At 40.0% G+C, this 12378-nt stretch overlaps 1 pseudogene; it reads right to left on the reverse strand.

The window, feature by feature from the left end:
• The window catches only part of LOC112410035 (zinc finger CCHC domain-containing protein 10 pseudogene), a 13968-nt pseudogene extending 1861 nt beyond the window's left edge, over positions 1 to 12107 (reverse strand).
• Positions 12108 to 12378: the final 271 nt, after the last annotated feature.

A 12378-nucleotide genomic window follows, 5' to 3' on the forward strand; every position in this document is an offset into this window, starting at 1 on the left:
TGTTACGGAGCACAGGCTCCAGACGCGCAGGCTCCGCGGCCGGGGCTCACGGGGCCAGCCGCTCCGCGGCATGTGGGGGCCTTCTGGACTGGGGCACGAACCCGTGTCCCCTGCATCGGCAGGCGGACTCTCAACCACTGCGCCACCAGAGAAGACCTATGTGAAACTTTTTGAAGCATCCGGACAGATCACATGTTTAAACCTGTAGAAGCCAGGTTACTGTTCAGTTAAGTCAATAATCTTGAATTTGGAGACTCAGCCTTTCATATGTAAAAGTGAAACTATACCTGAAATTTAAGGAGAAAAAGTCAGTGACAGGTTGAGGGCCGTAAAAAACTGAATTGAGAGAGCCTTTTTCTTAGAGTGGAAAAGGGACATCATCTACTTCAAAGTTATTTCCACATAGTTATTCTCTTTCCTCATTTATTTCCGGATGAGAGGTAGAGGAATAAAGCATATCATGAGAACTATCCAGGGTGGGACAAAACAATATGGCCAACATCTTGACCATGTGGATCTCAGGAAAAACTCTTGTCACCCATCAGCACCCTGCTTGGGAACACGCATAAGTTAGGACTGCCTTGAGGAAGACTATTAAACCCTACGATGAGTATCAGGCCCACAGAACTGAGATAGTCTAGAAGCTTTGGTCAGATTTTTGCCTAGAGCAATACTGTTGACTTTGAAATTAATCTTTATAATCTTCGCCTGTTACATATGAGGAAATTAAGACTGGGAAAGCTGAAGCATCTTGTCCAAGATCATACCATTACATGAGAGAGAGGTAAGAACTACAACCCTGCTTTTAAAGTTAGACATCATATCCCCAATACCAGGCTGTCTCATAACTGGGAAATGCAGTCTTCACTTCTACAGAATTTTCTAGTGTTATCATATTTCGGATCCCTCCCCCCCTTAATTTTACCCAATTGATTTGACACTACAAGTCCCTTTACTCACAATTTTGCATACCAAATGAAAGCTATTGTCTGCACTTGAAATGGTGGGAGCCAAAGAAGGAGAGAAAAAGTAGCCTCTCTTCTAAGTCTTGGATGGTCATAGCATTGGAGTCACTTTAGTGGACAAATAGTGATAGAAATGCAGTTCAGCACACATTGACTGAATGTTCATTAGGTTCATGTCTACACACTGTAGATACTGAAGGAGAGAAAAAATACAATATGGGAATTTCAACATGTTGTCACCCACCTGGTCTTGGTTCACTATCAAATTCATGGAAATGGAACTCTGTGGACAGAGATGGAAGGTAGACCCTTCCAAGAAGAGATTTTTCTAAATATAATTCACCTGTATTTTGTTTATTAATATTTTCCCAGTTCCTAGCACAGTAGCTAACATGAAACAGCTCTTAATAATATTTGATGGATAAATGAGTAAATAATGCAAAATCTTTGTTTCACATTTTGCATCATATTGTATTGGTATCCTGTAATGTGTTCCCAAAAGCGTCATCCCAATCAACCTCAAGATTGACTACCAGAATTCCAACTTTACAAAGATTTGCTTGACTTGCTTGTTTCATTTAATCATTCATTCAACATACTCCAAATGCTAGGAGCACAAAGATGACTTGGACATAGGCAAAAATGTGGAGGCAATTAAGACATAATAGTTAAATACCTTCCCTGGTGGCGCAGTGGTTGAGAGTCTGCCTGCCGATGCAGGGGACACGGGTTCGTGCCCCGGTCCGGGAAGATCCCACATGCCGCAGAGGGGCTGGGCCCGTGAGCCATGGCCGCTGAGCCTGCACGTCCAGAGCCTGTGCTCCGCAACGGGAGAGGGCACAACAGTGAGAGGCCCGTGTACCACAAAAAAAAAAAAAAAAAAATGAAAAAAAAAGATATATTATTAGAAATATATATCAAAATTGGTAGCATAGAGATTGAACCTAATGAATTTGCCTAATTGGGATTGGAAGGGAGGCTCCTTGGTCACATCTTTACTGAGGTGCTGATGGAATAATAAACTGGAGTTTTCAGGGCAGGGGGCAATGGGCAAGATAGACTAATACTACACTCAGGGAGAAAGTTGTGCTAGTCACTTATTAACATTTACAGAGAAAGAAAATTATCCAGTCGCTAGTGACCACAGAGCTAATTCATGGTAAAAGAGGAATATATTAATAACGATTACTGTTGATGACTTTTAACTTTACGAACGTTGGCAACTTCTGGTTTTTAATGACTACATGGTAGTGTTTTTTAAATTTCCTTTGAAGGCAAACATTTTAAATGAGAAGAACCTCCTGAGGGCTGAGAATATGCCTGGTTCTAGAGTTAATATCCAGAGACAAGTTTACAGTTTGTTTCTACTCTTAAGCTTTCGATGATTTCCTAGATATTTATTTTATTTTTAAATGATTTAAAAATGAACAACAACAAAAATCCTGTGAGAGACTGAATGTACAAACAGAAAATGGCCAGGCCACACGGAGAATAGAGCTCTGATCTACAACCTTTACAGCAACCCGCCCAGGAAAACAAACCACAACTTCTGTAGCATTTGGTCCCAAACAGCCAGGACTTGGCTCAATAAAGGCCAGCTTCCTTAATTTTTGTCACTGCTTCCATCTCAAGGTCAACCAGAAAAAGCCAAATATGCTCCCCAAACTAATCGCATAGGATGCCCCACTTCTAGTTAGCCCACCTCCAGCTTCCCCATTTCAAAAACTTGCAGAGTAGGGGCTTCCCTGGTGGCGCAGTGGTTGAGAGTCCGCCTGCTGATGCAGGGGACGCGGGTTCGTGCCCCGGTCCGGGACGATCCCACATGCTGCAGAGCAGCTCGGCCTGTGAGCCATGACCTCTGAGCCTGCGCGTCCGGAGCCTGTGCTCCGCAGCGGGAGAGGCCACAACAGTGAGAGGCCCATGTACCACAAAAAAAAACAACAAAAAACTTTCAGAGCATACCTGAAGCCTTCCTTGTTTTATCAAGAAACTTTCCCTCTCCCCTGCCTGCCTCCCTCTGAATCTCTGCCAAGTTCTAGGGACGGGAAGGTGGCTGACTCTGTCCCTACAGCAACCTCCAGATGAACAGCCTCAGCATATTCTGTTTGGGTGGTCTTTATTTATTTCCACATCTGAATGATGCAACAGTCTTATTGCGTCTACCTGTTCCACCTACATTCGTCTTGTTTAAGTTATAACAAAATGTGTAGTTTCGGTAAAAAGAGGGAGGGTCTTATTTGAAACAATATGTTGTGTTTAGAATCTGGCTGGACTGGCAGAGGTCAGAGGGGCTGGTGCCCTGAATGTCTGGCCACTTCCTAGGAGATTTGGGAGGCCCAGAGTCCCTTGTGTAAATTTCCTCTGCCCCAGGCTTCTCTCTAATGAACTAAAGGGAACACCCATTCTCAGATAAGGCAAGTAAATAGTCCATTGTTTGCTGTAAATTTAAGAGTATCTTTAGAGATTTTATAGGTTACTCTTATCTCCTTAATATTTCTGAGATGGATCCTAGGCTTCAAGGCTGGGAAAAATAAACACTAGGCATTGTGCTTCTAAAAGGGTAGAGGAGGAAAAGTTAGGGGCAGGGCAAGCTTTATTGGGAGGTAAGATGTCTCCAGGCTTAAGTATAGGCCAGAATGCTTTTAATGACAGTGGGAATTTCCCCATACTTCCAGCCTTACTTAGTACTACTTAATACAGCTGTCACTTGCTATGGGGTGGGGGACATTAGTTCCAGTGTCCCCACACACACCCTCCCCCAGTACCAAAATCCATGGATGCTCAAATCCCTTATATGAAATGGTGTTGTATTTGCATATAACCTATATACATCTAACCTATATACATACTTTAATTTTTACTTAAATTTAATTTTTTTATAAGGGCAGAAAACAGAAAAGGAATGCTCCTTTTCATTAAAACAACAACAACAAAACTAAAAATCAACCCCCAAAGCAAGTGTTCTAAGAGCTTTCTAGGTGGCAGGCGTTATGAAATTTCTCCCATACGCTTTAAATCACCTCTAGATTACTTATAATAACTAATACAATGTAAATGCTATGTAAATAGTTATAAATGCAATGGAAATGCTATGTAAATAGTTGTCAGTGTGTGGAAGATTCAAATTTTGCTTTTGGAACTTTCTGGAATTTTTTTTGAATTTTTTATATCTTCAGTTGGTTCAATCCATGTATGCAGAACCAGCATACTGCTTTTGGTGTAAGTAAACTGAAAGGGAGGAATCAACTTCTAAGTGGAAGCTACTGTATAATTACTAAAGGAATCCAAGGTATAAAGGTTCTAACAGATAGCAAGCCTCAATGTAAATGCAACCCGGATATTGATTATATTAGGAACATTTGAAACTTTTACAATGCCTTCCAACTTCTAATAGGGCCAGATAGCATTAGGGCAGTTCATATTGGAAGTGTTTCCTCAGGAAACCAGGGCAGATAGAGTGGGAAGAGCCAGCCTAAGAGGCTGGTGGCACCTGAGGGGTCCTTGTACACATATGATTTTCCCTTTACTCACTAACTGGGTGTAAACTTTGTAATGCTTTTTTTAATTTTCAGGGAGCGTTTCTTATTAAACTCTGTAATTACTCTATTTTTTGTTGTTGCTGTTGTTTTATTGGGCGCCTTTGTCTTCAAATGTAGCCCTGGTAAAGACTTTCTTTGTCACTACCAAGTATGACAAAATTTGAATATATTTTTTTAAAAAATATTTTAACATTGGACCAAAGTCTTTTAGAATGTTAATACAGCCTCAGAGCTTTAGTTCTTAATTATACTGTCAATTAAAATCAAGACAAGCTCAGCTAGGGCCTACTGTGGATGCCATGCTCTATGAGATGAGGGGCTATGTCAACCAATGTGTACACAAATAATTACAAAGTTGTGCAGAGTGATAAATGACATCAGAGATGTAGGAACCAACTGTTGTGGCAATCCAAAGGATGACAATATTACTGTAATAGGGAAGAACAAGTCTGACTCCATACTGGATCTGCCTCTTTTACTTTAAGCTTTGTATTGTATTGCCTTTGCTACAAGTTAATCACTAAAGGGATGTTGCCTATAGCTTAATGTACACATAATGGCCCATCTCCGGAACTCTGCTGCCCATGCCTGAGTGTTAAGCTAAAATACTTTTGTTTAGCTCACGGGAAAAATCCTGACCGGGCCCACCTGTAAATGTCTATAGGAAAGAAGAAATTAACACATCCCCTCTGGAGTCTGGGCAGAACCAGGAAATATTTGCAACAACTAACTGCCTTTTTTACTTTACCTCCTCACCTCCCCCTCTTTGTTCTATAAAAGAAACTAGCATCCAAACCCAGGCAAGATGGTTCTTTGGGACACTAGTCCACCATCTTCTCGGTCTGCTGGCTTTCTGAATAAAGTCGCTATTCCTTGCCCCAACAATTCATCCTTCGATTTATTGGCCTGTCGTGCAGTGAGCAGTACAAGCTTGGACTCAGTAACATCACTTCTGGTTGGGACACACTGGGAGCAAACGTTTCCAAAGAGGTGATACTTAAATTGAACCTGAAGGCATTGGTAGGTTTTGAAAGACACTGATGGTAAGGATATTGATAGCTGGGAGTATAGCCATGGGAAAGGAAATTAGAAATCAGAAGGAAGAGTTTGAGCCAAAGCAGAGAGCTTGAACGGGCCAGAGCAAGTTTGGAAAAGAAACAGTTGTCAGCTGTCCAGGACACATGGACTGTAGGAAAAGGAATATAAAGCCAGGGTGGTAGATATGGTTCTGATTATAGCTGGAAAAATCATGTGAAGATTTAGTATAATACTACAGGCATGGAGGAAAGTCACTAAAGATTTTTATGCAGAGAATTAACACGATTAAATATGCATCTTAGAAATACTGTTTTGTGTTTTAGGAAGATGTGCTACATTCAGATTAGACTTATGATAGATATGCATGATAGATTTTGATAAATATGCAGTCATTTATGAGTAGTGATATGCAGTCATGAGAAAATGTGGTAAATCAGCATAAATGCAAAGAACATTTAGGCCTTGGAGGTACACTAATTTTATATATTTATTAGGACATATCAGAAGATTATTTATAGTGCTTCATAACTTGTGCTTTAAAAAAAACAGAGGGATTTGAAATTAATCTTCTCTGGATTACTGCCTAAGTGGTTTTAAGAAAGAACAACTTGAGGAGCAGCAGCTTCTTGCTTTTATAAGTTGTTAATTTTTCTGAAGTATTTATGAATCTAGACCATGTGAAGATGGGCTTTTGACACTCAGATTTGCCATTTCTCAGGCCTTTCCACATGCCCTGGAAAACTGAGTGAGAAATGGGGAGAATTTTTCTCTTCTGCAGGTAAAATAAAGAGAAAAATTAGACTACTAATCAACTCTAGTTGAGTAATTTTTAAATCAAGGATAAGAAAATGCTCGGCGTTGGAATTGTGGTCATGTGAAAGAAAAAAGTAATAAAATGTAAACATTTTACTCATATAAACACCATCTGTGCCAGTCACCAAAACACTGAGTTTCTCTGATTTCCCATGGCAGGTTGTGATGACCCTACTTCCACTGAGTTTCCTCTTTGGTCAAATCTGATACTGTTGAAGAAAGAAGGGAGCTCTGGATCATAGGAGTCTTACTGAGTCTTACTGAGCAACACTGAGTGGATCTACTCTGAAGTTCAAGGTCCTAAAGAGATTAGAAGTAAAGGCTTGAGGTACTTTATTCAGGATTCTAGGAAGCCCTCTATTTGCAAGGTGGTTGGAGTGTCAGAATAGACCAAAACTTCAGAATGATTCATAAAACCTTTACCTAAAATATCCCTGGCTGGAATGATCTGGAAATCTTATGATTCTGGTGTTGGGTTTTCACAGCCCCTGAAGACCTTCCTTTGCTCCTCTTTTATTTATTTATTTATTTTGCGGTACGCGGGCCTCTCACTGTTGTGGCCTCTCCCGTTGTGGAGCACAGGCTCCGGACGCACAGGCTCAGCGGCCATGGCTCACGGGCCCAGCCGCTCCGCAGCATGTGGGATCTTCCCGGACCGGGGCACGAACCAGTGTCCGCTGCGTCGGCAGGCGGACTCTCAACCACTGCGCCACAAGGGAAGCGCTGCTCCTCTTCATTTAGCCTGGCTACCGTTTATCTCACCCTTCCTCCCAGTAAATCAGCCACTTGCCCAAGGCCTAGGCTGACCGCTGGATGTATTCCAGCTGCTAAATGGGGTTAACCTGCTCAGCCGTGCAAGTGGATGAGGAGGCCTCCAACTGGAGCATTTGGGTCAATTATATCTACTTTTACTCCTTTCCTTGCCATTGAATAAATTTACTAATTGTAGTTCACTTAGAAAGGCAGCCTTGCTTTTACATTTTTGATAGTCCAGTCTCAGATGGTGTAAAAAACTATTAATGGGAAATCTCTGTGCCTGCCACTCAATTTTGCTGTGAACCTAAAACTGCTTTAAAAAATAAAGTCTAGGGTTTCCCTGGTGGCGCAGTGGTTGAGAGTCCGCCTGCCGATGCAGGGAACACTGGTTCGTGCCCCAGTCCGGAAGGATCCCACATGCCGCGGAGCGGCTGGGCCCGTGAGCCACGGCCGCTGAGCCTGCGCGTCTGGAGCCTGTGCTCCGCTACGGGAGAGGCCGTCAACGGGAGAGGCCACAGCGGTGAGAGGCCCGCGTACCGCAAAAAAAAAAAAAAGTCTATTAAAAATTATTAACACACCATGATAGCATTTTTAATCATCTGTGATAGTTTTCTTTTTATGACTTTGATGAAAATCATCCAGTAAATAACTACTGCTCATGGATGTATGTCTAACCATATTGCCATCTGTCAGGGGCTCCCCTGGGAACCAGATTTTAGGATGAGCATTTGTCCTAAAAGACAAATGGGTGCTCTTCACAGATCAACTATACCATTTGGCAATGCATGGAATTTAGTTTTTTCTTGCTGTTAATGTATAGAACAGCAAACCAAGAAAGTCAATGTATTTTTTCCTTCAAAATCTGAATGAAGAATTTCTTAAACTTCTTGGAAAATACTTACAAAATTAAACTGTTGGCAGGAAAATTCCTCCAGATCAGTCAGATTCTGTTGTTTGTAATTATATCATTGTAATTGACAGTGATAAATATCTTTGAAGATCTGAAGTGCTTGGTATAATTAAATCCTGATAATGATAAAACAGCATATTATTCATACACTGTCTCTAGTGGAACAAGTGGGACTGATGTACTGAAACAAAAGATATCAGATGATTCACTGATTTTAGATTTGATTTTAAACTGGCTGAAAGGTTTTGATGAAAGATAAGTATGACTTAGAAGAGGAGGAGCCTATGTGCTGTTCTCTTTTTACTGCCTCCACAAGAGAAACTCAGATAATTATAAAATGAATAGACCTCATCAATTTCCATTCTACCTTTTAATCAAAGGACTATAGCAGATATTGAAGGATATTCATCTGTTTTCTAACTTAAATGCGTGGTTTAATCAGAAGCTACATTGTGGTTCAAAATGGAAATAAAGAATTAGATGATATATTCATTTCTTCATATAAAGGACTATTATGTTATGAATAGATTCCATGCTGTAAGATAGCATAGAAGTTAAAAACTGGCAGGACACATTAGGTCATTTGGTTGATCTCCATACTGAGGACAGCATTGTTTGGTACAATATACTTTTCAGTGTTTTGTAATGTCAAAATATTCTAAAAGACTAAGTCCAAGCAAAAGTATCTTGTAACCCTGGAGTTGTGAAGTAACTCAAAGTGATGGGAGATTAGATTACTTGTCAAAGTACCATCTGTGCCCAAAAGTCTACTAATGCATGAAGAAGTCATTGAGAAAAGCAATCGTTAGAAGAATAAGAAATATAAAACACTGCCACAGCAGAATATGGAGCTGGAGAAGGCAATGTTTAAACAAGCTGGAGTCAAGAGAAGCTCAGACATGCACTCAAGATGTAGAAGATATCCCCTAGGGATAGACACCGTAGTTCCTTTAGACCTGATTGAAATGATTAGAAATCACACTGAAATGTGAAATGACTTCTATAGTTATTGTGTGTGGGAGAAATAGGAGAAGCAAAGACTTCAAAAGGTTGAGAGGGAACAGCGGGGCCAGGCCACGTCCTTCCTGCCGTGTAAACAGCTTCTGACAAGCCATATCCTCAATGAAGCCCTACTATGGGGATTAGAGAACTATTAACCTCTCCATCAAACGATATCTAGACATGGATATGCAGACCTACTCTCCCCAGTGCATCTCCTACCCCTTTATTTCCTATTCCTAGTGAGGAGCAGAAAATAAAACATCTATCAGGGATTCATGTATGTCTTATAATCCACCTTCACAGTAACCCTATGAAGTAGATGGGTTCCATTTAGCACATGGTAAAATGAGAGCTTCAAGGTATTGAGGAGCTTGACCAAGGTTAGGCAGTCACTGGTCTCTCTGATTCCAAAACGATGCTCCCTCACCGAGGGCATCTATGTGCCCTCTAACATACTTTTATCAAGAGTTTTAAAGGAATGTATGCCAATGTCCACCTAGGAATTAGTTAATTATTATTTGCCCCTCTTGTCTGGAGGCGCATGAATGTGTGCCCATATTTTAGATTACCTGCTTTATGTATTGAGATACTCCTAGACTCTGGCCTCACACTCGTAGTTTAACTTCTGATTTACTGAAGACACATTCTCAGGCTCTTTTATAGCATGCCTTCCTTTCTCTAACTTCTAAACTCTAGAGTTCCTCAAAGGTAAGTCCTAGGCCTTCTTCTGATTTCTCTCTAAATTCTCTTCCTAGATTTTATCTATTTCCATAGCATTATATTTCATCTGTAAAATATAAATCCAGGATGAACCCCATATTTATATTTCTAGCCCAAAACTTTCCCCTAAGTTTGACTCATATATCCAGCTGCCTACTTGATAAGTCCATTTAGATACCTCACAAGCATTTCACATGAGCCCATCTAAGATAAACTCCTGATCTTTCACTGTCCCCAACTCCCACACTTTCTTCCTGGAATCTTCCCCATATCAATAAAAGGCACCATCATTCCACCCAGTTGCTCAAGCAAAAAATCTGTGTTGAGATGAATACCCAGCCTTATCCCATTTGCAGCCTTCATTCTGACTTTCCCTACCCTCCTGAGGATGGAGTTTAATTCAAGGATTCCTTAATAGTAAACTTCACAGACTTTTTCTGGAAGTTCTGGACACAGATTTTTCTTTCTCACCTTTCAGTACCATGGCAAGGGGGCTGCCAAGAATGGAGTCAGCACTAATGAAGCAAAGCTGTGAAGTGGAGAGAGAGAAGCTATTTGTAGCTAAGAAACTATTTCCTAATCACATCACACGAGGCACTAGACCAGGTCTGGAATGAATCTAACCCTACTTCTGGACTTTTTCAGTGACTTTTCAATTTAACAGACTTTTCAATACTTAACCTCTAATTGTTTATCTATTTCAATTGAGTTTTCCACTCCTTGCAACCCAAAGCATATTAACACAGTTGTCTATGTGAGTCTCAAGAAAGTGGAGGAGGGGGAACTCGATGGTAATTACATCAATGGACAAATTAAAATCTGAAAATGGATCCATGTGTATGTAGAAATCTAGTATATAGGCAAGGTGAAAGTTTGAAAATCTGGGTAGAAAGGGTGAACAATCCAATAAAACAGTTTTGAGACAATTAACTTTGAATTTGGAAAATTATTTGTAGACTTTTACTCCTCACTATTAGTAAAAATGCATTGAAAATGGCTTAAATATCTGACTATAAATACTAGATATATTAATAAATGAATAAACTGACAAACAAATCCAAGAAGCAAACACAGAAACATGTACATATTAACTGGGGTAGGGATGGCTTAAAACAAAAAAACTATAAACAAAGTTATAATGGAAGCACCATAAATGAAAAAGACAAATTTGATTCTTTAAATCAGAATTTCAAGATTTTATGTGACAAAAGACACGCTAAGACTGTTAAAAGAAAAATAAACCAGGAGAAAATATTAGCAGAATATATAATAGACAAAGAATTAATATTTAAAACATATAACTTTCACAAATATATAAGAAAAAGACAACAAGATAGAAAAAATAGTTAAAGAATTAAACAGATAACTGACAAATATGGAATTACAAATGATCAATAAGAATGTGGAAAGCTAGTCAAGTTTTCTAGGAATAAGGGAAACTATCGATATTTGGACCAAAACTGAGCTAGCCCTTTTCACTTGCTAGAATGGCAATAACTAACTAAATCAGTCAGTCAATCAATCAGTCAGTCAGTCAAAGTCTTGGCCAATGCATAGGTAAGTACTCTGCTGGTAAAACTATAAATTAGTTCTACTTTGTGATCAGTTTGTTTCTATCCAATTAAAGTGCACATAGCATATGACTAGCAATTTCACTTTTGGCAATTATTCTAGAGTAAGACACTGATGTTTTCATGTGAACAGGTAATCATAGATGAGGGTGTTTTTTGCAGCCTGAGCCTTAACAGAAATACAAAAGAGAAATTTTATGTAAATGGAAAGAGCTGAACAATTTATGGTATATTCGAATTGTGGGATGTATTGCAGAAGTTAAAAGGAATAAGCCATAGATTTATTCCTAGAACTTTCTCCTAGATGTATTGTTAGAAGCACGATGCAATTTGCAGCATGACACAGAGTAGTACTTTTAAAATGTATATATACAAAAGAAAGAGAACTCACGAAATTGTGCCATATATGTAAATATAAAGAAAAAGAAACACTAAATTATACCTATGGCATGATACATACCCGAAAAATATAGGCATAGATAAAGCCCAGAGGAGCCGAGTGCAGAATTTCCAGGGATGATACTCATGTAAGAAAATCATTTAGAGTCGTCTTCTGGTAGGCACAGGGGCAGAGCGTGGCCAGGATTATAAGACCAGCCTTTGGAAGGTATTTAACACCTTCCTTGGATAAACAGCTGAGACCCAAGAATCGAAAGGTCCTGGGACAGCATCATTGGAGAAAAGAGACAAGTGTTTGATGACAGCTGAGTTCACTGACAAAGAAATCATTCCTTGCTTCAACTTACTCACTGTCAGCTCTAACTTCAAGATCAACACAAAGTGTGCACGGCATTTTCACGTTTTGTTTAACAAATCCCTATCCCTCTGTTTCCACCGCGGACCCCAGGAATCCATTCTCCACCCATCGCCCAAAACGATGATTTAGGAACGCTACTCACTCAGGTCACTCCCATGGCTTCTCATCATACGTGGAATGAAACTCAAATCCTTCCCTGAGTCTCCAGGCACCACGTGATTCACGCTAGCCCTGTCCTCCAATCTTCTGCCCACACCTCCCACACTCACTCTACCTCCCCTACCAGGACTTCTCGCTTTTCCTTAGA

Source organism: Neophocaena asiaeorientalis, unplaced genomic scaffold (assembly GCF_003031525.2).
Source record: "Neophocaena asiaeorientalis asiaeorientalis breed wild unplaced genomic scaffold, Neophocaena_asiaeorientalis_V1.1 scaffold158, whole genome shotgun sequence".
Taxonomy (NCBI): Eukaryota; Metazoa; Chordata; class Mammalia; order Artiodactyla; family Phocoenidae; genus Neophocaena; species Neophocaena asiaeorientalis.